Source organism: Chlorocebus sabaeus, chromosome 19 (assembly GCF_047675955.1).
Source record: "Chlorocebus sabaeus isolate Y175 chromosome 19, mChlSab1.0.hap1, whole genome shotgun sequence".
Classification (NCBI taxonomy): domain Eukaryota; kingdom Metazoa; phylum Chordata; class Mammalia; order Primates; family Cercopithecidae; genus Chlorocebus; species Chlorocebus sabaeus.
This window is the reverse complement of record NC_132922.1, coordinates 20,323,441-20,329,440: the sequence shown is the minus strand read 5'-3', so window position 1 is coordinate 20,329,440 and position 6,000 is coordinate 20,323,441.

Below are 6,000 nucleotides of genomic sequence, written 5' to 3'. Positions count from 1 at the left end.
GTAACCAAAAGAATTCCCTTGCTCCTCTGTAACTTTACTATCCTATTTACCTCAGGCTATAAAAGGCAAGCACTCGCATTGTTCGGGGCCCTCTTGTATGCTGTGGAATGGAGGGACCAAGTTCGAACTTGCAGTAAAAGATCCTTGCCGCTTGGCTTTGACTCTGGACTCTGGTGGTCTTCTTTGGGGAACAAACGGTCTGGGCATAACAATTTCACCTGGGCATCATAACAACCATGAAAGGTGCTGGTGTGGGGGAAGAAAGTCTCATTCCCTGTGAGGAAACTGAGGGCCCAACAGAAGGGGCCATTGACCCCAGCTCTCATACATGAAGGGCCAGCCCGTCCACACCTGTGGGTGTTTCTCGTCAGGAGAGACTTGAGAAAAGAAAGAGACACAGAGACAAAGTATAGAGAAAGAAAAGTGGGCCCAGGGGACTGGCACTCAGTATAGGGAGGACTGGCTCCGCACCAGTCTCTGAGTTTCCTCTGTATTTATTGATCATTATCTTTACCATCTCTGAGAGGGGGACGTGGCAGGACAATAGGGTAATAATGGGGAGAGAGAGGGTCAGCAGGAGAACATGTGAACAAATGTCTCTGGGTCATAAACAAGGTTAAGAAAAAGGTGCTGTGCTTTGATGTGCACATACATAAACATCTTGGTGCATTAGAAAGCAGCTTTGCATCTAGCACATCTCACCTCCAGCCCTAAGGCAGTTTTTTCCTATCTCAGTAAATAGAACATACACTCGGGTTTTACACCGAGACATTTTATTGCCCAGGGACAAGCAGGAAACAGATGCCTTCCTTTTTTACTAATTCTCCTCAGCACAGACCCTTTATGGGTGTCACGGGCTGGGGGACGGTCAGGTCTTTCCCTTCCCACGAGGCCGTATTTCAGCCTATCACATGGGGAGAAACCTTGGACAATACCTGGCTTTCCTAGGCAGAGGTCTCTGTGGTCTTCCACAGTGTATTGTGTCCCTGGGTACTTGAGATTAGAGAATGTTGATGACTTTTAATAAGCATACTGCCTTCAAGCACTTGTTTAACAAAGCACATCCTGCATAGCCCTAAATCCATTAAACCTTGAGTCAACACAGCACCTTGAGTCTCTGCAAGCACAGGGTTGGGGGTAGGGTTACAGATTAACAGTATCGCAAGGCAGAAGAATTTTTCTTAGTACAGAATAAAATGGAGTCTCTTATGTCTACTTCTTTCTTTTTTTTTTTTTTTTTTTTTTTTTTTTTTGAGATGGAGTCTCGCTCTGTCGCCCAGACTGGAGTGCGGTGGCCGGATCTCAGCTCACTGCAAGCTCCGCCTCCCAGGTTTACGCCATTCTGCTGCCTCAGCCTCCCGAGTAGCTGGGACTACAGGCGTCCACCACCTTGCCCGGCTAGTTTTTTGTATTTTTTTTAGTAGAGGCGGGGTTTCACCGGGTTAGCCAGGATGGTCTCGATCTCCTGACCTCGTGATCCGCCCGTCTTGGCCTCCCAAAGTGCTGGGATTACAGGCTTGAGCCACCGCACCCGGCCTACTTCTTTCTACATAGACACAGTAACTGTCTGATCTCTCTTTCTTTTCCCCACAATATAGCTAGTAAGAGGCAGAGTGGGGACTAGACGCCTGTGTTTGGAACTCCAATTGGGACTCTTTTTTCATTTGGTGGCAGTTTAAAGGACATGGTACTGAGCAAAGATGAGCTAGGAAACCCTGTTGGCTACTATGTCATAGCTTTTGTTTGTTCGTTTTTGAGACAAGGTTTTGCTGTGTCACCCAGGCTGGAGTGCAGTGGCACAACCATAGCTTCCTGCAACCTCAACTTCCCAGGCTCAAGTGATCCTCCCACCTCAGCCTCCCCAGTAGCTGGGAACACAGGCATGCACCACCACGCTTGGCCAAGATTTTTGTGTATTTTTTTGTAGAGATGGGGTTTCGCCATGTTGTCCAGGCTAGTCTCAAATTCCTGGGCTCAAGTGATTCTCCCACCTCAGCCTCCCAAGTGGCTGGAACCACAGGTGCGCCACCAGGTCTGGCTAAGTTTTAAAATTTTTTGTAGAGATGAGGTCTCCCTATATTGCCCAGGCTGACCTCAAATTCCCAGATTCAATCAATCCTCCTTTCTCGGCCTCCAAAAGTGTTGGGATTAGAGGTGTGAGACCCCTAGCCCAGCCTTGTCATAACTTATATAAAGTACACACCAGGCTCAGAGGCAAGTTGCCATCACAGGTTTTACCAAGGCTATTTATCACAGATTAACCGACATCCAGGGATGTGAAATCCTGTGTACTCTGCAATAGTAGGAGCAGGTGTGACGATCAACATGGTTTTCACAGTGGTTTTCTCACCGCAGCTGAAACCAACTCCAGCCCTACCGCCCGCCCCCTACGTACCCCTCAGGGAAGGATCTAAGTGTAGGAGTTACAGTCACATTTTCGGGGCCACTGAGAATCCTGTCTGTGCATTCGGATTCCTGGGATTCTGACATTTATCTCAAGAGCAAACCTCTTCCCTAACCTGGTCCCCAAACTCTTTTTATGAGAGGATGTTAAGCAATTGGCCTCTAACATCAGACTGACCTGACTTTGTCACCTGCTAGCATAGCGGCCTTGGTCAAGAGGTTTAACCTTTATAAGCCACAGCTTCCTCCAATGCAAAAACAAAGCTAACAATAATACCTGCCTAACTGGGTTGAACAAGGAGGAGGAGGAGGGAAGGAGAAGAAAGAAAATAATAGATAAATGGCCGGGCATGGTGGCTCATGCCTGTAATCCCAGCACTTTGGGAGGCTGAGGCAGGTGGATTACTTGAGGTCAGGAGTTTGAGACCAGCCTGGCTAACATGGTGAAACCCCGTCTCTACTAAAAATACAAAAAATTAGCCAGGTATCGTGGTGAGCGCCTGTAATCTCACCTACTTGGGAGGCTGAGGCAAGAGAATTGCTTGAACCCAGGAGGCGGAGGTTGCCGTGAGCCAAGATTCTGCCACTGCACTCCAGCCTGGGTGACAGAGTGAGACTGACTCAAAAAATAAATAATACATAAAAACTGCTGTACCCGTTGCCTGGTACAGAATAAGTGTCCAAAATATGAAAGTATTTCCACTCCTTGTACTAGCCACCTCTAAGATGACCATCAGTGATCCTCCCCTGGCATTCACTCCCTGTTCTGCTAAACAAAAATTATAGGAGGCTATTGCTTTGTACTAAACTCCTGCACTAGGTCCCAACAGACAAGACCAAAAATCAAGATGGAGTCCTCACGGTTACTAAACTGAAACAGTTGTTATCTGACCTGAGAAATCAAGAGATAGCCCAGACAGGCACGGTGGCTCATGCCTATAATCCCAGCACTTTGGGAAGCTGAGGGAGGTGGATTACTGGAACCCAGGAGTTCTAGACCAGCCTGAGCAACATGGCGAAACTCTGTCTCTACAAAAAATACACACAAAAATTAGCCAGGTGTGGTGACGAGCTCCTATAGTCCCAGTTACTAGGGAGGCTGAGGTGGGAGGATCGCTTGAGCCCAGGAGGTCAAGACTACAGTGAGGTCAGCCTGGGCTGCAGAGTGAGACCTTGTTTAAAAGAGACATAGAGAGAGAAAGCGTGCGCATCTAATTTCCCTAACAGGCCAGTCCAGTTAGAATCTTCAACTGGTATGTTAATGAAGTTCTGTTTTTAGCCTTACAGCAAAAAGTAACCTGAACTCACCTGATGTAAACCAATCAGTTATCTTTCCATTGTTCTTGCCTTACCAGAAAAGTATTGTAGCTTTAGAAATGATATTTGCCTTTTGTTCTGTTTCTGCTTTCTTCAGCCCCTTTTCTGTGTATAAAGCCAAACTCCTCTGCTTCACTCATTGAACACTTATTCTATCTCATAACATGAAATGTTGCCTGATTCTAGAATTGCAGTAGAGATAACTCAGATCTTTAAACCAAATGTGTCGTAATTTTGTCTTTGACAGTTCCCTCCCACACTGAGAAAGGCTGAGCTGTGTACCTGATAGATAGCTGTAGAAATGATGGAATTTGGCCCAGTGAGATGGCTCAATGCCTGTAATCCCAGCACTTTGGGAGACCAAGACAGACAGGTGGATCATGTGAGGTCAAGAGTTTGAGACCAGCCTGGCTAACATGATGAAACTGTCTCTACTAAAAACACAAAAATGGGCTGAGCGTGGTGGCACATGAATCCTAGCTACTTGTGAGGCTGAGGCACAAGAATCACTTGAACCTGGGAGGCGGAGATTGCAGCGAGCCGAGATCACACCACTGCACTCCAGCCTGGGAAACAGAGTGGGACTCCATCTCAAAAAAAAAAAAAAAAAAAAAAAAAAAAGGAATGTGACTCAGAAGGCTTCATTGTAAGATATTACCACTTCCTCCCTGCTCACTGGGATCACTCATGGCGGCGTGTCTGGAATTGGTAGGTTCTTGGTCTCACTGACTTCAAGAATGAAGCTGTGGACCCTCACGATGTTACAGTTCTTAGAGATGGTGTGTCTGGAGCTTCTTCCTTCTGGTGGGTTTGCCGTCTCGCTGTCAGGAGTGAAGCTGCAGACCTTCGTGGTGAGCGGTACAGCTCTTAAAAGCAGCGCATCTGGAGTTGTTCGTTGGTCCTGGTGGGTTTGTGGTCTCGTTAGCTTCAGGAGTGAAGCTGCAGACCTTTGAGGTAAGTGTTACAGCTCATAAAGACAGCGTGAACCCAAAGAGTGAGCAGCAACAAGATTTACTGCAAAGAGCCAAAGAACAAAACTTTCACGGTGCAGGAAAAACACCCAAGTAGGTTGCTGCTGTTGGCTGGGGGGAAGGGAGGCAGCCTGCTTTTATTCTCTTATCTGACCCCACCCACATCCTGCTGATTAGTCCATTTTACAGAGAGCTGATTGGTCCGTTTTGACAGAGCGCTGATTGGTGTGTTTATAATCCTTGAGCTAGACACAGTGCTAGAAAGTTCTCCAAGTCTCCACTGGGTTAGCTAGACAGAGTTAGCTAGATACAGAGTACTGATTGGTGTATTTACAAACCTTGAGCTAGACACAGAGTACTGATTGGTGTATTTACGATCCTCTAGCTAGATAAAAGTTCTCCAAGTCCCCATCCGCCTCAGGAACCCAGCTGGCTTCACCCAGTGGGTCCTGCACCGGGGCTGCAGGCGGAGCTACCCGCCAGTCCCGGCCGTGCCTGCACTTCTCAGCCCTTGGGCGGTCGATGGGACCGGGAGCCACGGAGCAGGGGGCGGCGCCCGTCGGGGAGGCTCAGGCCGCGCGGGAGCCCACCGCAGCGGGGGAGCTCAGACATGGCGGGCTGCAGGTCCCGAGCCCTGCCCCGCGGGTAGGCAGCTAAACCCGGCGAGAATTTGAGTGCAGCGCCAATTTGAGTGCAGCGTCGCAGGCCGGCACTTAAACCCGGCGAGAATTTGAGTGCAGTGCTGGCAGGCCCGCACTGCTGGGGGACCCGGCGCAACCTCCGCAGCTGCTGGCCCGGGTGCTAAGCCCCTCACTACCCTGGGCCGGCGGCGCCGGCCGGCCGCTCCATGTGCGGGTCCCGCCGAGCCCGCGTCCGCACCTGCTGGAACTCGCACTGGCCCGCGAGCGCCGCGCGCAGCCCCGTTTCCCGCCTGCGCCTCTCCCTCCACACCTCCCGGCAAGCAGAGGGAGGATGCTGCGGCCTCAGCCAGCCCAGAGAGGGACTCCCACGGTGCCGTGGTGGGCTGAAGGTCTCCTCAAGCACCGCCAGAGTGGATGCCGAGGCCGAGGAGGCGCTGAGAGTGAGGGCTGCTAGCACATTGTCACCTCTCAGCGGGAAGCCAACTGCCTTGTTGTGAGGATGCTCAAGCGGCCCCTGTGAGGAAGAACTGAAGCCTCCTGCAGCCTCCTGCCAACAGCCAGCACAGACTTGCCAGCTACGTTGGACATCTTGGAAGCAGATCCTCCTGCCCCAAACCTTCAGATGACTGCATCCCTGATGGGTATCTTTACTGCATCTTCATGAGAGA